The following is a 19,724-nucleotide window of genomic DNA, read 5'->3' as shown; positions in this document are numbered from 1 at the left end:
AGGGAGAGAGATTTGGGGGATGCTTTTTTTGCAACAGCAGTACGGTTTTCACAGAGGATAATAATCAGTCCTATTCGCGAAAATTGTAAACACATTTATTTGCGCGCGTTCAATGGGATTTTCCGCCGCGTTGCGTGTACGGCCTTGCCGCTTTCGTTCCGTTTAATAGCTGGCGAGAGCTACCATAATCCGCGATGATAAATAATTCCTATACCGGCGAAAATCCTTTTCAGCTTATTCACCGCGTATTACTCGTATATATGCGGATTAGAGTATCTATCTCGACGAACGGTACGTATTGGTCCTTATTTTCCACGTTTTGCTATCGTTTTATGACCTAAATAGCTAAGAAACTCTTATCCGATTTATACGACAGATTTCCCATAAAAAACTGCGCTTCCACAGTCATTGGAGTTATAAATGGCCTTCCGAGCGAAGACTTTTCATTTCGTAATGTAGGTATCTGTCATCGCATATTTTGACAGTTTTATGTTTTATTTATCAAGGGGTTAATAATATAATGCAATAGTAATAGTATAATATTAAAGCTAAATAGCGCGCGTCTGTGTAATAATCAAAATGCAAAAAAAAAAAAATTGGTAACATCACACGGTGTTCCCAAGCGGTCACCCATCCAAGTACTAACCGTGCTCAACGTTGCTTGACTTCAGTGATCGGACGAGAACTGGTACGTTACAACGTGATATGAACGTTACCCTGACGTGTGAGTTATTTATAATCAGTTTTATATTACGATTCTGTTCCAAAATTTCACTTTTTTTTATACAGCAATAAATGTCATAAGAATCGTTAAATCGTTAATGTTACAACATTAAATAACTCTCATTTTGTTAATGACATAAAGCAAAGATTTATGGACATCAATACGAGCTGCAAATATAAGCTAATGTATATTCTCTGTTTTATAAATGCTTCCATTTAACGCAGCATCGTCTTGCAAGCAACAATTAATTTGCATAAAAATATAAGCCCCGGTCTCCCCTACGAATGTATTCTTTTAAATAAATAATTTTGGAAAGTGTGAACAATTAATTAAAATAAATTTCTTTCACTGTACGATCTCAAATTACCGATTAATTATATTGATAATGTATATGTTACAACTGTCAACTATGTCAAATCTGTAAATCATTAAAATCGAGAATCCAGTTAATGCACAGTAGGAATGTTCAGTCGCATTAATAACTCTACATTTCCGCGAAGGATTACCTGTCGATAATCCGTTATTTCAGTCGATGCACAGTATCTAATATGAACGTTCTGCATATTCTATCGCTATATGGACCCGTTAATTTTTTAACAGCACTTCCGGCGATTCTATTGTCGCGTCAAATTATTCAATATTTAACACAGTACTTCGTTCATTTGAAAGTAGATCGATGACCATGCGCGTGTTCTCTCGACCATTTTATCGAATGGTTTAAAAATCTAGTGGATGTGGAGGGGCATTTTTTTCAATACGAATATGTGTAAAGCTGAAAGCGAGAACGAGAGATAGAAAGGAAGACGAAAGATGAAATGACAAGAGTCGAGGCGCGGAAACGCTCATTAATCTTTCCTCGGTTCCTTTTCAATTTTCCCTCTCTTCCCTTTTGCGTATACGAATGTACCTGTGGGGCTGTGGCGTCCGACAATATATACACGATGCTTGCTCCTTGTACTCTGGAAAATATTCCTCCCCCCAGAAGGCAATTCTTGCAATTTATTAACGTCTACATCTCGGCATTTAACGTAACAACTCGGACTTTCTACGATACGGAAGGAAACTCGGAGATGAATTTGTCGTGGTGCATCTTGAATCCGCCAAGACTGCTTTTACTGCGTAAAGGATGAATGTTATATGACGTCATAAATTTATAACGTTTTCCATTTTTATGATGATATCTCTCTCTCCGCGAGCTCGACAAAAATTAATTCTTTTTAACAGCGTTTTGAAATATTTGTGTTAAAATAGCGTTATGCGCATGTGCGCATGCGCGCATGTGTGCATGTAATCATGTATGCAATCACAGAACTAATCTCTTACAGTTAATAAATAAATATGGACCAAATATACGTATAATATAAAATAAATCAATATTAATATTTTTTATTTTGTTGAATGAGAGCTTATATTTAATAATAATTTTTGTAAATTTTATTACATTCCGTTTTTATTTCCGCTTTAGAACCACGCACCAATTACTATTCGGTCTTGAAACACAGTTTTATAGCAAAGCTGGAAATGTACTATCACATTATTATAGATCAATTAATATTACTGATGCTGATAAGTATCTCATACAAGAAAGATTAAATTGTAATCACTAATGCATTACAGACGCATGATTCGAAAGCATAAAAAAGCGGGATGTATAAGATATACAAAAATTTTTGTTAGGCATAAAATTCGATGACTGAAAATGTCAGTATTGATTTATTCTGACGTTCCTATGCTATATTTTAAATAATCGATACATTATTTCTAAAGCTGACATAATAAAAGTCGTAAAAAAAAACAAGAAAGAGAAATACAATTGAACATTTTCATTATCTACACATATGAAAAATGACTTTTAAATTTGGCTTTATCTAGAGTCGGCCGGCCTATTCCATTGGATCGAAAGTAATAAGGTTGCGGAACAATCTTGGCTGGAGGGTGAAGAAATCTCACAGAATGCAGAATCGGAGATGGGGAGGAAAATAGGAGGAAACCGGAGGGAACAGAGCCCCAGTGCTCCTCCACTTTTAATGAGCGGTGAATCTGCCTGTCCTATAATTGAAGCGATGTTGCAAGCGCAAATTGCAGAAACCCGCGACTTGCGCCACGCGGTACGGCGGAGAGAAAATATGGCAGCTAAAAACGCAGCCAGCTAAAAACTTTTCGAGTGGCCGGGTACTCGGAACTTGCAGAAAAGTTCAAGCATCCCTCGCTTCTCATTTTTATTTACACACTTTTATGTGTCTATCAATGAAAATTTTTTTAATCGCTTCTAATTGGTTGCCAGATGTTGATTCGCGCGAATATTTCTCGCTTAAGTAACTGAAGACGCACGCATACCAAATTCAACAATTTAATTTAAAACAGTGAAGCTGAGAGAAATTATATTTTTTAATGTCTAATTGGGTTTTTTTCTTCAATATTATTTCAAACAAATTCTCTTACAGAAATTCGTATATGTAAAAAGGCAAGGAAGACAAAGAAAGAAAAGAGCAATAAGAAAATAAGAGCAAAAAGTTACATTTATAAAAAGAAGGAGTTTATCTTCATTTGCAGTTAGAAAATGCGAAATATGCGTAATAATCGTAAAAAGTAATTTTTTAATCGACTTGTATCCTTGTTAGTCGTGAAAAGAGTAAATCGTGCATTACTTAAGCCAACGTTATAGCGCAAATTTGCATGTTCTCAGAAAGTTTATTACTTTATGATCCCACGGTGCATCTTAAATTTTAAGAATACCACGTGAGTATAATTTTAATTAAACACCTCTACACTTTCTGTCGAAAAAAACTTCAGATTTTTTAAAAAATATCTGGATCAAATATATGTGCATATTAAATACATTTCGTTGAGCATAATGCGAGAACTATTATACATATTATCATTTCTCTTCGCCATCAATGGTATAAATTGTATAGAAATAGAGTATTAATTGATAGATTTAATTTTTTACTAGCGAGAATTGTGGTGGCATCAGAAATCAGACAATCGTCTTTGAGTAATGGATTCAGCACATGGAACTCATCAAAGATTACGGCGAGTCATTCGAACCAGCGGATCGCTGCTGAAATGCCGTAATAAAAGGGTTTTATTGGCATCGTGAGCCAATATCGCTTATATTTTATTCTTATACAAAAACGGCGACGAATTTCATCGAAGAATAAAAGAAATTGAATTTATTGCAAAACTTATATGTCATGTTAATAAATATCGCAAATATTAGCAACAACTCACGGCGGTAATAATAATAGTTGTCACTTTTTATTCTAAACGATAAAATTCAGAATGAATTCTGTCTCTAAAACGAAAGGATTTTGCATGCTGCGAATGAATGATACGAATGATAAGAAAAGACACGGAAAATTCAATATCAGATTCGTATACTCGCATAGCTACAGCGTGCAACTGTGACATGTATAATATCCTGCAAAATGCAGCAAATATTAATAATACAGTTTTTATCACGCGTTGTGTTCCGCGCGTATTACTAAAATGAACTTTTCCCGTGGAAAAAAAAGCGCGTGACTGGTGTGTACACGTCATTTGCAGAGACAATATTGTCACAAATAGATGGAACGGATCGGCGAATGATAAACTATATAGATTCATTCGGCTAAAAGTGAAAAAGTAGTGTGACTGGTTGACGGTACGGCATAGCGAGGCGCAGCATATAACTGATTAAATTGGCGGTGAGGGTTCGCGGCAACATGTGCACACAGCAACTCGTGCGGAAAAACGTTCTGGTAACACGAGCTATCCGTCACAATCAATCAGCGCGCGAGGAATGTCGGTTAGAAAAAATGAGCACTCCAATATCTTTGCAGGCTTTAACTGCGGCGTCCGGGCTAATATTACGATGCGAGAGTTGTGAAATTTTCTTGCCAGACATCCTAATCATGAAAAGCTCATCGACTTCCTTCTACAGAAACAGAAATTTTTCAATCCTCTTTCTCGTTTTTACGTCGTACTTTCTCGACGTTTTTACGTCGTAAAGAAAGAGAAACGAAACTAATAGAAATAATTCTCGAAGATTAAGGGAAAGTTGGGAGTCAAGTTTCTTCCTTTTTTATTGCGTAATCATACTCATTATAGAAATTTCTCGTCAGATTTAATCACTTTAATTGACTTACAGCACGTTAAAATACGTGTCGCCTGTGAACATTTGAAATTTTAACAACAGAGAATTATTTAGTCCATTAAAAGAGTAACAGTTTCTCAAAATTTATGAAATCTTCGTGGTCTTATCGAGCCACCAAAGTTGTACGTATGTCGCGTATACGGCTACGGTATGACGTGACGTACGATATCGCGCTGGAAATATCGATCGAGCAATTATTCTGATATGAGTTACGACGGACAACGATCGTGAATTAGATTAAGCCGGTGACACATGGTGATATGAGTTACAGGATCATGTCCGACGTAGACCAAAGCGCCGTGAAGATAATATGGGAAATGTGGAGTGCGGCGCACTATCTCATCCTTTCCCCCTCTTTCGTCTCGGACACTCCTCTCGCTTCGGCTTACTCCACTAGCTACCTACGAGCAGTTCGGTGTAAACGGGCTATCCGGAACGGGTCAGCAAGATTAGCCGAATCGCATGGAAGCACGAAACGGTCGGTTGGCAGTGTAATAAATTCCATCTGTTATGAATTCTGGTTTCTGGTTCATCATAAACGGATTCGTTGTCAGGAATGTCGAACAAGTTTCTATAAAGATGTTTCAATATTGGGTATATCAAACTATATTAGGTATCACGGAATAATAGAGATCACCTGTCGTATATGTACAGATCTAATATCAACATATTACTGGATATTGACGTAACAGTGCAGTATCAGAGAATAGACCGCCGTCATCAAACGACATAATACGTCTCGTGAAAGCTTAACATCGCCAAATATTAATCATGATACCCGGACATATTAATACATCATACCCGATTCACATATAATCGTGACATAATAGAAAGTATATTGAAACTCATTAAAGAAATATAATATTTGTAAAACCGCTTACGCTTGACATCAGCGCAATCACGATCTGTCTACATTCTACAATATAACATTTCTTCGGAGAGATTGTTCCTTCACTTTTCCTTCATACTTTTTGCTTATGTTTTATTTATATCATTATACGTTCTTTTAAGATTGGCCTATAAACAACTAGGTCAGAAGACTTAGCTGGATCAGCACGTGTGTGTATACACTGTTGGAAAATTTTTGTAGGTTTGTTAAAAAAGGTCCTTGTTAAAATTTCTGTGTAAAATAATCAACACATACATGTGTAGATTTAACATATGCCTGCTATGTTAATTGACCTTAACAAATTAAAAATGTAAAATTATTAAAATAATTAAAAAAATATGTTAAAGTAACACAATTTGAACGTATTTATTAAATGTGTTGAAATTTACAGAAAAAGAGTGTTGATTTTACTCTATAACAGAAATGGGAATAAAAATTTACAGAAAAGAGTGTTGATTTTATCTTACAATCTTAACTTTAACATAAAAGTTATGTTAATTGTACACATAATTAACCTCAAATTACGATCAGAATTACATTTCCTTTCTATTGAAATATTTTAACATAGTATCGGTGCATAGCATTCGATAACATAGCATTTAACACATCCATATTATGTTAAATTAACACAAAAATTTGAGTGGACCGTTTGGGACATGTAATTTATGTTATATTTAACACAAATTTTCCAACAGTGTATATATATATATATATATATATTGGAAAATTTGTGTTATATATACAGGGTGGCCCATTTTAAAAGATGCAGGCAAATATCTCGAAAAATATGAAACATACGGAAAAACGTTTCAGACAAAAGTTGTTTGGTTCGAAGGGGGACATAAGATGGTGTCATTGGTTTGACCTCGGATGGTCGTTTAAAGCTCACGTAAACGACACCTTTAATTTCTTAAATGGAAACCCCTATTTTTCAATGCATATTCTTGTAGCTAATCTCGAGAGCTTTTCAAAGCACTATAATAAAGTATTTTTTCGTTAAGAACTTTTGGAATTATGAGGCTTGAAAGTTCTAGTATTTTGACATAAAATACAAAATATCTTGTAAAACATTAAGTTTTCGGTAATGTTACCTTAATACTTTTATGCGCAGAATAATGAGACGAATAAATTGGTATGAAAAAAAGACCTAGTTGCTTTTAAGAAAAAGTATGCAGATGCGTGTTGCAAATTACATATTTTTTCTTAAAGGAACTATGCCTTTTTTTCATACCAATTGATTCGTCTCATTATTCTGTGCATAAAAGTATTAAGGTAACATTACCGAAAACTTAATGTTTTACAAGATATTTTGTATTTTATGTCAAAATACTAGAACTTTCAAGCCTCATAATTCCAAAAGTTCTTAACTAAAAAATACTTTATTATAGTGTTTTGAAAAGCTCCCGAGATTAGCTACAAGAATATGCATTGAAAAATAGGGGTTTCCATTTAAGAAATTAAAGGTGTCGTTTACGTGAGCTTTAAACGACCATCCGAGGTCAAACCAATGACACCATCTTATGTCCCCCTTCGAACCAAACAACTTTTGTCTGAAACGTTTTTCCGTATGTTTCATATTTTTAGAGATATTTGCCTGCATCTTTTAAAATGGGCCACCCTGTATATATATATATATATATATATATATATATATATATATATATATATGTGCGTATTTAATAAGTACTATATTATAAGATACTAAATTTTATATATATATTTCTGTTTTTCATTGTGCTTTAAAAGTAATATTGTAATATTATTCATGCAAACAAGCGAGAAAAAAATTTCATATAGTATCATACAATAATAAATGAGATAAAAACCTGGCATAATATAGTTCGATCTTTTTGATATTTTTCTTTCGTTTTCCCTCATTCTATTGTCCTTCTATATAACAGTTTAGGGCATAATGCCTTGGTCGGTTTAGTAAGATTATCCGGATCACATTGAAAGCACAAAGTTATTTTCGATATCAAAGAAACCACGATCTATTTTCTATTCTCTGTAACAATTCTGACAAAAGCGTACATAGCCGAAATATCTAAAAAATAATAATACTCGCATCGAGTTTCGATCGATTGAAATATAACTAAATATAAATTAGTGAAACAAACTTTAGTGAGATGACAATAGCGTACATATTTATGCGTGCCAAAATTACCTCAAAAATAATAATATACTCGTACCAATTCTTGTTTATCACTATCATGAAATAAAGTCAATGGCTAGATGAGTCCGACAGCGGAAAAATGTGTTAATGTCGGGAAATATATATCTTGTTATAAATATCATGTGAACTCGTGAAATCCTACCATTTTTATCTTTGACTACGTAGATATATGATGTACATCGACTTTCAACTTTATTCTTTTGTCTCATAGCCGAGCAATCTTTTCTCCTGTTCTAAATCGAGACACTATGCTTTATTTGGGTTCGCTCGGCAATAATTTTTATCTCAATTTAATCGAGGGATAACTATTGATTGGTTTTGACTGATGTAAAAGCTGAATGAAGATTTATATTCACAATTTATATTCGTAAACGGATGGTTCTCGTTGCAATTATTTCGCTAACGAGTCCTGATGCGATAGCTTCAAGTCTGATTGAAGGTATTCTTATGTATACTGTTAATATATCGTTAATACCAAATTATTATCATTAATAAACCCCTTCGCGAATCATTAGTTATGCATTACAGCACAGAACATTGTGGATGTGATATGTTTCAATAAAAGAACGCGAAATGCACATAAAACATAAATACATTTTCTGTACGTACTCTTATCGGTTCACATTGATTACAGGAAAAATGCATGAAGCGCGTAATAACGTAATTGAATCCGGCGGTTGAATAATTGCGGCGAAAACTTAGATAGATATATTTACGATGGTATTAACCCCGGGAAATAGTAGCGCATCTCATCGAATATCGATCGTGTGCAATCCAGGTGAGCGCTCTCCTTTTCCTCGCTTCTCGCGTCATAAATTAGCAGCGAATTCGTTTCAAGTAAACCGAAAGAGGGAACCGTGAGGACTTCGACGATTAGACTCGTCGGTCGAAAGTTGCCCAAGTTTTCTTTCCCCCGGCCCACTTCGGCACCTTCTTCCAACGTTATAACCAACCATCTACCGCACGCTTTCCCGTGAGCTCCCGAAACTTACTTCCGTCGAGAGCACCGAAGAGCGAGCGGACGAGCGAGCGTGTCCGCAGAGGAGAGGGAGTGGAGAGCGCATCCGCGTTGAAGAAAGATGGAAAGAAGCCGCGGCAACTTCTCGCGTACCTCCCACGCGCTCCTCCTTTTTCTTCCGCTTCTTCCCTCGAAAACTGCGTTGGCAACGAAAAGCTTGATCGTACTCGCCGCGGAATCGAAGAGATGAAAAGCTAACTTCGAGGCGCCATCTGATAATATACCTGGGGCAACGGGATCGAGGCCGTAATTGGCCTGACTTCCCATCGATGCGGAGTCGATGGAGCCCACGCGACGGTGCCGACGAAGAAACTTGGCTCTATCGATTGCTTTATACCGGCGTGGCGGCGTGGCGGCGTGGCGCGGCGCGGCGCGGCGTGGCGGCTGGGCCGATCCGCGGGTCAGCGATTCGAGTGCGTTTCCCACTCTCGCTTCGACTTCGGTACTCCCCCGACTTTACCATCCACTGTTTCTATTCTCGCCTCCAAAATTTGATCCCTCGATGCACCCCGCTCCTTATTCCTCTCCGTCGCCCACGCTGCGAGGACTCCGAGAGAGCGTGTTCGCATAATTCATAGGATTTTGGCGTTAAAGTGAGAGAATGGAACTTTCCCGGCTGGGTCCCCGAGTAGCGAGAATTCAGCTAAGTGATACGCCGGTGCATTCCCGTCATAGATTCTCCTCGTTGACAGCGACAGCGCCAACGAACTGGGTCGACTTTGGAGCACCCGGGGTCTCTGTCCCTTGCTGTTCTCTCGGCTGTTTGTACATTGTTGAATGCTTTGTAGCGAATTCCGTAGATAACATCACTCGCAACAGCAGGGAATCGCTCCAAAATCAAGCAAATCAAGTAGTTATTTCCTTGTTTAACGATTGTTTAGGAAATCTGACTGGGATTTGCTTTCAAAGTTCGCGGACAGTTGTTCACAAAGTTAATAGATACGCTAGTTTAGCATGAAATTGGTAAAGGTTCTCGTATTTTTGCTACAAATTGGAATGCGTAAATTCCAACTTTCTATTTTTCATGTAGTATTATGACCAATACTTTAATATTCTTAACAGTAGTATCTAAACTAATCCCTAGGGTGCAATACTAATCTGTAATATCTAGCTGTAAAAAGTTAAACGGGTTCCTCAATAATTAGCCATAAGCAATCAAGGAAAGAGCAAGCACGCGATGCAGATGTTTAACAATTACTATTACTATGTACTTATTATACTGTATGTACATTGTATCTCGTGCCTCGAACAAGGTGCTCTATGTTGTTTTATAGCAAATATTGTAGACTAGGTACAGCAAATAATACGGATCACGTGAAAGCAAGACAATTGAGTAATTATTTATTAGGCCTTGGCATACAGCATCGCGAAGTCTACAATTACTGGAGATTACCTAAGCGTGCTTACCGCCGGACTTTCGACCAAAGACCTTCATTAAGAACAATACCGCCAATGAGCTTAGTCGAATTCAACACTCCGGACTATTGTCTTATCAACGACTGAATGCATGCAGTTTACTGCTTTGTAGTCAATGCTATGTATAAGTACAAAGCATTACACAGAGAGACCGCTGCAAGTGGAATAGCCGAGTCTCGACTTATGCATTTGAAATAATATAACATAGATACTTTATAAGAAATATAATTACAATTGTAAAGATAGATTACTAGCCGAAAACACATTGTATACTTGATCCTTATTTAGAAATCATATTAAAAGAATTGCTATTAAAAAGCGTTGAGTCATATTCGTATTTTTAACTCAATGTCGGTTCCTAAAAACATTACACTTGGATATAATAATAAGTAGAATTTCCTGTCTACAGATATCAGTTTAAATATAAATGTAAAATTTTTTTCAATTATTTTAGAATTATTGAATTAAATAATTGTTATACTAATGTCCATTTCTACCAATGCGGATTAACTTTAATCTCGGTTTAATTTATCTTTAATTTGTTTCTAATTCTCCAAACTGGAAAAGAATAAAAAGTATAAAAAGTAAGTTAAACCGAGATTAAAGTTAATTGGCATTGGTTGAAATAAACATAAGGGCAAAATAGACATTTATTGGCCAGACCGAATAAGTAACATTTACTTCGCCAGTCAATAATTAACACAATTGAGAATTTAATTGACTATACTGGCAATGATTATAATCATGATAACGATGATTATAATCGTCGTGACAAATCGTCACCGAGTTTCGACCAAGGATTCTGGTCATTCTAAAGTTGATGTAATTTTAGATGCTTATAATATAAGCATCTTAATTAAATAATTAAATTTATTGCGAAAAATATTACCTTAGCCAGGGTTCGAACCTGGAACCTCCCTCATTCCGTGACGGGTGTCGTAACAATTCGACCACTGAGGCATGTGGTAATATTTTTCGCAATAAATTTAATTATTTAATTAAGATGCTTATATTATAAGCATCTAAAATTACATCAACTTTAGAATGACCAGAATCCTTGGTCGAAACTCGGTGACGATTTGTCACGACGCTTATAATCGTTACCACGATTATAATCATTGCCAGTATAGTCAATTAAATTCTCAATTGTGTTTATTGGCCAGACTCTCAAATTATCACGAAATTTCGCGCAAACTCGTAAAAATAATGCATAAATAATAGAATTATAAATTGAATGATAAATTGATAGAACAAAATGCATCAATTAAGAGAATTAAAATAATGCTATTGAGATTCATTAACAATTTCTCAGATTACTAGTCCAGTTTCTATTTAGTGCGTCCGTTAAGCTGCTTATCTCTATATTTGATAGAAACTTATGTATTATTATATAATTATGTATTCTCTCCACTATCCTAAATCTCCTTCGTTGACAACAACACCGCGAACGAACTGGGTCAACCGAGCTTTCAACTCACCCCGCCGCGCTTGTCCGTATCTCACGGATTGTTCCACATTGCCGCTTCGTAGGAGATTCTGAGCACGACGGTCGATATCATGGAGAAATAGCGGGACGTGCATATATACAGAGGGGAAAAAAAAGAGATGTAAAAGAGCTCATTTATCTGATTTTTAAATCCCTACGCGTCTGTTGCATTCGATGCAGATATACGTTTGATTGAAACTAGCGATGCAGATTTAATGCGGATTTAATGTGCGTACGAATATATACAAGTTCTACAATTTACGGATTTCACGTCATTGTCCGGCGAATTTATCATCCTCCTCTCTTACTTTACTTCCGTGTCTGATAATCAATGCGATAAAAATATGGTTCGACATTATATGCGCGGGGACAGCTATTGCATGTCGACGAAGAATTACATCGTATTTTAAATTGATGAATACCTCGTCTGTCTCATATCGGTACAAATTTAATTAAAGTTCAATTAATACCCGTTAAATCCGTATTAATTCGGAAAATCAATCAGATTTAATTATCGCGAATACTATTGTACAGTTTAACCCATCGCCAAAGCGAAATATTAAACGTGTCAGCAAACGCGTATCGACGTGAGTCATTACTCGTTTATTACATTTTCTTCGCGGATTCCAACGGGCGCAGCAAATTCTCTGAAGAAAATAACGCTTATTTATCTCAGCGTGTAATACACTATTTAGAAGTCGATGTGTATTATTTCATACCTCGTATGACGAGACGAAAAAATTATATATGAATATCCCAATAATAAACTACGCATTTTGTAGTTCGACGTAGATACTTTCTGTATTCCACTTTGGACTTTAAAATAAATCGGGATCGCCTGAATAAATTTTGTGCTTTCGCATCATAGTAGAATTTGTTTGTCTTCGTGGAACATTGTCGAAAGTGGTGGACAAGTTTGCGTGTCGATCGGCCGATCAGTATTATACCCGTGAAACGTGCATGGTACGCGGCAGGACGGCCTACGATGCGAGCTCGTAAAATCGCCGAGAGATTCGGACGATAACCAGTGTTTTCCAATTTCCGCCACGTCAAACAGCCAGCCAGATACAGATGCACACACGGCGATGATACTCGCCAATAGCTCGAAATCTCCGGTCCATAAAGAGGCTGCTCCATTTTGTCAAAAATAGACAGCGAATACATTCTATGACATCTTCTATTGGGTTCTGTCTCATTTTTTTAGGTCGTACCGTTCTTACATTTATATATGAGAAAATTTAAAAAAGAGAACGAAAATAGCGATAACGAATATCGTAAAGTAAATGCGCACGAACAGTATCGACTGTTGTCAAGAATTTTACAATAAAAGCCAATTCTAACATTAAAACTAATTAGCCAAGATTGTTGCTACAACGCAAAGCTATCGGAATGGGGACGGCGAGATGACAAGCTCAGCGCAGAGGGCAGCACCAAAAATGGAGACTTGTCATAATGTTTACGTTTAATGAGTAGAGAGGTTTGGAGAATTTTTCAACATACCGGGGGAATGTGTGTGGCACATTAATTTTATTGTAAACTAACTACTTTCAAAGCCGGTGGTAATATAATCCTCAGGTCTAAAGTGGTTTGTGCACAGCGAATTTGTATTCGGACATAAATCGCGTTTTATAGCAGTGATTCACCGTTTTTTCATCATCTTGTCCCTCGGAAACCGATGCCCTACCTTATTTTTACATCCATATGCCACACACATTCCCGGCATATTAAAAAATTCCAAAATATTCACGTTTATGTACACAGATTTTCTCGTTAACGATATGCTCGGTACTCGGTGACAGCTCGGTGTGTCTCCAATTTCGCTAGCGCCCCTAGCGGCTAAGAGTGGCACGCGCCGTCCCTATAGTATTTTATTATAATGTTAAATTATAATATTAAATTATCAATATATGTTTGCGTAGAAGACAGATTTATCGCGAGATTTCGCGCAAACTCGTAAAAATAATAATGCATAAATAATAGAATTACATATAGAACGAATAAAATTACATAAATTATATAATACAAAAATTACTATGCGTTGATTTGAATGAAATAATGCTATTAAGATTCATTAATAATTTCTCGGATTACTAGTCCAGTTTCTATTTAGTGCGTTAAGCGGCTTATCTTGGCCGATCAGATGTAAAAATATCAACAGCGGAAAAATTTTCTCGCACGATAATAACATGATCAGGTTGGACTCGAATGGAGTTAATGATGGAGTTAACGATGGAGTTAAAGAGGATGTTAATCGCGACGAAAATATTCTCCCAGGATTTTCAGTTTATTTCTCCGAAAATACAAGCGGCTGTGGCATGGTGCGGTCGTGCGCGAAACACAGGACGGTACGTGTGGTAGCCGCCATCAAAGTACGACCTGAAAATTAACAATAACCGTGACGAGGAAAGCGGAGGTACGGCGCTTGTCACACGGTGGTTCGTTACGTTTTGCATTCAGACTTGGAGTGTTCGACGTATAACCAATTCGTCGTGCACCTATGGGAGAAAATGGATATACATCGAGTTGGCCAAGGTGAGAAAGAGACATCGGAAAGTTGGCTACTTTCCTGGCGCATGGCCTCGTCGGTGCCTCTCGCTTATACGTCACGATATACGGGAGGATATATGGTAAACGAACATTATGCAACTTACTTCGTGAAGGGTGCACACACGCGCGTACTGCGAAATCAGAACGGGTTATTTCCCGGTGACAGGTGATACGGGATCTATCCGCGTTGTATGCAACCGGTGCCAGCGATGTGCCACTGCGATGCCACCGGTATACAAAGACTCACGAGTGTGTAGGCACACGACGATGGCATGTAAGTAACGTCGGACAACCGAGTGGAACGACACGAGGGGGTACGGCATTGGACGGAAAGCTGAACTTTGTGTACCATGGCCGAGGGAAATATTCCCGTGAGGGCGTCGTTGAACCACTCTGTGTCACGCTGTGAATGCGAACGCTCGTTTCAACGACAGGTGACAGGGTTACATCTGCCGAATGCGCAAAATCACGAAGAATGGCGAGTTTAAGTAAAAAGTAAAGAAATCTGTAATAATATCTATATAGAAATATATGCGATATTACAATTAGTTTAATGAACTTGCGATACTACAGTTAATTTAATGAACCCAATTGGATAAAACACGAAATCATACGCAATGTGATTAGACGTTTTTCTTGGAAATATCGCAAATGAAAATCATTTCCACATAAATCTATGCTCATTGTGCTATAAATTAAATTGACAATCACAAAATTATTGTATAAAACGATCAGCATATTGAGAATATATTTTCTAATATGTGAACTTATTATTTCTACCGGCTACATTTATTTCTAGCATTCTGTATATTTGATGATGTTATTAGCTTGATTGTAAAGTAGCTTTGAGCTAGTGTCCCTATGTTAAAAAGATTCTATAAAGTCGGAAGAAACTTCAAGCACTCCAATCCTTCAAACAATGTGTGCGGGCAATTGCTTGAATCACGTACTTGGGAAAGAAGAAAATTCGCTATCTTAAAAGAAAGGAACTACTTAACTCGGTAGCTCTGAAGGATGATAAAGGAAATGACCCCTTCTTAAGAACCGACGTTCTCTTCCTGCCATTTCGATATTCTACAAACTGCGGCAGAGTAAACGAACCAGCGATAAAGACAGATTAAGGGAAAATTTATTTAGCCGGCACCTATGTTAAGAACAGCAACAGCATTGTAATAAAAGAGAGAAAGAAAAATAGTTTGATCTTTGAGGAAAACTGATTAACTTACTAGAATTGATAATAGAATCGTAAAGTCAATGATTTTAATTGCATGACAGAAAAAACGTAATAATGGAGCAAAGAACATCCAGGAAGCATCAGTTTAATCTTTCACATGTTCTTTGTTTTCTAAAGAAAGTTGCATTCAAATACAGCTAAACGAAATTATTCATTTTTATACTTAAATATTTAAACGATTCGTATGATGGACAAGTTTCGCCAAACGGGAACGAGAAGAGAAAGTGTGTACTTACCAACACAGCCCGTAGCAGGGCAATAAATCATATGCGCGGTATGTATCGCCACCTACGTATCGTCCAATACATGCGCGTCCAACGCACGCCACGCTAAGTACCAGCCAGACGTTATTTAGCACTAAAATATTAGCACACGGCGAAGCCGCTGGTACGACGATTAAATTACGACGCCGCCGCAAGACTGCGCGCCTTCCGCTAACGCGGGATATTTAATTTTCACGGTTGGTTTCGATGGTGAAACAAGGAGATTAAGTAATCTCATTTCCCAGATTCTAAAGAGACAGACAAGCCGCTTGTGCCTTGGACGAAAGTAGATGGGTAGATATACGTAGGTAGGTACACACAGGCGACGGATAGATAAAGCGACTTTTGTGCGACAACTCCAAGTTCGGATAGGGGGAGAAGACGGGCGGGAAATGAAACTTTTCGGTCTTATACCGCGCGGAAAAGGCCGCGGGAAGTGTCGAACGGTCTCGAATCGCCGGCAAATCATTCCGAGATTAACCAAAGCGACTCGCGTTTTCGATTCCAATCTTCGTACCCGCCTTATCCGGCCGAGAGCTCGTTCGCCGCTTTCGGCGGGAGGAGGGATCGATTTGTACGATAATGAAGTTCTAATCTCTGACACGGGCGGGCTCCACGGCGTGGAAGACGTCCGGCGCAATATCGGAGACGCGTTGCAGGAGGCGATCTACACGTAAGGACGCCTGGAAATTGAATTATAAATTATATTCAAAGGCGTCACTTAAAGTCTCTCGGCGGGGCAAATGCGCGGCGAATAATGTTTCGTCCGCTGGGATTTAATTACGCTGGCGTTTCGAAGTAATTTAACGAAGGGTATTGCCAACTTCGTCCGTAAGGAAGAGAGAGAGAAAGCGCGCATAAAATTACGCCGTACATCTCCGCGCTTAATGCAACTATTTTACGGCGGAAATATCAAATAGAAGTTGTATCTATGTGGAGGTATAGTGATTGCCTATTTTATACGTTTCTACGTTTCTTCATATTTAATAAGCGTAATCAATGAAAAGTTTGTTTCTTGATGAGAGTGTTTCATTATAAATTTTCTTTTCTTGACAATCGTTTGTAAACGATTTTGTAAATTGCATTATAAATTTTTATCAAAGCGAACACATCAGTTAAATAAATTGTATCAAGATGGAATTGTCAATAACGTATCTCGTTGTTATTTCATGACTTCTAAGTGCCATCTCGTTAATTGTTGCCCATGGCCCCGTTCGAATAACCCTGTTCGGCCCGCCCTAACAGCGCAATAATGAACTCCGTCCTTCTCGGTTCCCGATTATTAATGCACATTCCCTTCTCGCTGTTTTCGTTATAGCCGCAGTTTGCAGTAGTTTGTTAATGTCAGCCCTAAACGGCAGGCACGGCGGTTCTATTATATCGCAAAGTACGACGCCTGTTACGCGCTCGAACCGCGCCATTAGCGCGACGTCTTCGGCGAGGAGCGGAAGAAAATCGCGGCGAAATTACTTGAATTTAGTGGAAGACGTCGGCACTCGAATATTTCATTGCCTGAAGGCCCTGAAGAATTGAAAATCAGAAGCTTTCCCGGCGCCGCGATTTTTTCCAAAGATAAAATCTTAATCCATCTATTCATCCAATCCACTTATTTTGACGCATCCTTGCGAAATGCGTCCAAATGATTCTGCGCATTATCATTCGATTATCTGAATTATCGAGACAAGGTAATTGTCGCTTTTATATAATTACGAGCTGTTGAACTTTTCGTTTGTTCTACCGAGGATAAAGTATCCAGACGCGCCGTTAACGTTCGGGCATCCTTAAGAACGAGATTCGATTCGGTGAAAATATCACCGCAGCCGTGCCGAGCGGTCTTGAGGCAGTTCTTGTTAACGGACGACGAAGAGAAACGATCGGCCGTAACTCCGAATTGCCGAGTTGCCCAAGACCATTCGAGAAACAGGCAGCATCGCATCGCTCGGCCAGTTTGGGGATAACAGGTTGCATCGATGTAGCGCGTAAAAGGGACTCGGGGAGAACCCGAGCGACGTATGCAAATCGAGTGGGCGTTGCTTTTAAATCAATGTTCTCGCGCATTATGTGACCGCTACGGGACGTTAGCCGGCTTGCGTGATGGCACGGTGTGTGCGTTCTCGCCGAAATGGCCCCGATACGTCGATATGGTATTCGCAGGCCGCAGCTCGCCCGGCGCGGCGCGGCGGGCGATGCCTGGTCGCTTGGGACCTTACGGAAATGGCTTTTCGTGCTTAATGACCGGCATGAGTGCGGCGACGTATTTAGAAAATGTTATGAAAAGTACACGATCGCGTGACTACACACTAACACTGCGTCTACATCGTCATCACCAACGATCGCATTTTTGTCATTACGGACTCTTCGGCACGTTAACATTGAGTGCTTCTCCGATTATTGAGATTAAACTCTATCATAGATTCGTTGTTATATTATAGGAAATATGTTCCTCATAGAAAAAAATGCGTGAAAAAATCTTTTAACCAAGGATTTTTTGTTAAAATAAAAATTGCTTTAAAAGTTATTCTTATTTAAAGTAGAAATCTTTATTAATTCTAAGTATAAATCATTTAAGTCGATCCATTATGTCGACTATGCGAGGAGTAGATAAGCAACGTTTCTCACATTGTCTTCGAACTGAGAGCTTTGTAGAAGTCGAGGAAGAAATCATTGGGTACTGTCCATCGAGATTTTGCAATAAGACAGGAAGCATTAACATTGTTGCGTGACAAAATTTTAGCCGGAGGAGCAACATTTTCGAAGGTAAATCCCGCCGCATGTAAATTTCTTTGCCGAAATATTACCCCAGTTTCCCTATATTGCCCGCTTTCATTTACGCAAAACGAATTTTTACACGTGTGCGCTAGGACGCCAGGAGAATCGAGTTTCCACCCGAGCGAAAGTTACTCGACACCGTTGGCGCAGGTAGGTATAGGACGAGGGTGAGAACGAAACACAGAAGCAAAGCAAAAGAGCAAGAGAAACAGGGAAAATGCGAGCGGAGAAATCTTTTACAGCGCGGCATGAACCGTCGACGGGTCCTCCTTTTTCCACCTACTGACGCCATATAGCGACATTCAATTTCCACGTTCGGCACGCAGCACGGTCCATCTATATGTACTTCTAAATACCGTGTGTGCGTGCCCATGTATAAATAGATGTATATAACTATCAACAATAATTCGAATACGCCCGGGTAAGCATACGCGCGCGGTGAAGTTGCGATAAACCCAGGTCCCGGTCGTTCGCACGCATACGCGCGCGAACGAGCGAGCGAGCGAGCGAGCGGTCGGATGCGTGCAAGAGAACGACACACGCGCCCGCGCACCATTGAACGTGTAACGCTCTCGATAAGCTTGTGCAGCAACGTGCGCACCGGGGCCGTTACTTCGTCCGGCTAACAGGTATGTCTATGCATTCGTGTTCACTACATTGCGTGTCGGGGGCGTGGGGCGATTCACCGCAAGTAATTAGGTGATGTGTTTATCGCACATCAGTTATCCGCCGTAGTATCACAACGTGACGGACTAACTAGTGATAATCGATTATCACCCTAGAATCGAATTTTTCACAGTTCGACGGCGCGTCGCGGTTACCAACGCGTGTGCACGCGTGTAACCGGATCCGGACACGCGGTTATCTTCGCCGCGGACGACGCGCGCCATTGGCGCCCGATGCTCTTTGTCCGTTTCAAAGAACGCGTTCGAGTGTTCATTGATTCGATAACGAAATCTTCTTGAATTTTAGAGCGATCGACTGCACCAGATTACTTATGAAATTTCGGGGAAAAACGGGATTAAGTACTCATTTGTTATTTGCCCTCATTACTTACTTGTATTTACTCA

The 19,724-nt window shown here is 38.6% G+C and overlaps 1 protein-coding gene and 1 non-coding gene across 2 annotated transcripts in view; both read right to left on the bottom strand.

The window, feature by feature from the left end:
• Ddr (discoidin domain-containing receptor 2) overlaps positions 1-19,724 on the bottom strand; it is a 182,987-nt gene that overhangs the window by 102,171 nt on the left and 61,092 nt on the right. The gene's annotated exons all lie outside the window — the stretch shown is intronic.
• LOC139773781 (5S ribosomal RNA) lies at positions 598-717 on the bottom strand. Its single transcript, XR_011718423.1, has one exon. It is a non-coding gene; the product is annotated as a 5S ribosomal RNA (ribosomal RNA).

Source organism: Temnothorax nylanderi, unplaced genomic scaffold (assembly GCF_030848795.1).
Source record: "Temnothorax nylanderi isolate EJ_2023f unplaced genomic scaffold, tnyl_v1.0 TNYL_tig0068_pilon, whole genome shotgun sequence".
In the NCBI taxonomy this organism is placed as follows: Eukaryota; Metazoa; Arthropoda; class Insecta; order Hymenoptera; family Formicidae; genus Temnothorax; species Temnothorax nylanderi.
This window is presented reverse-complemented; position numbering and strand designations above follow the sequence as displayed.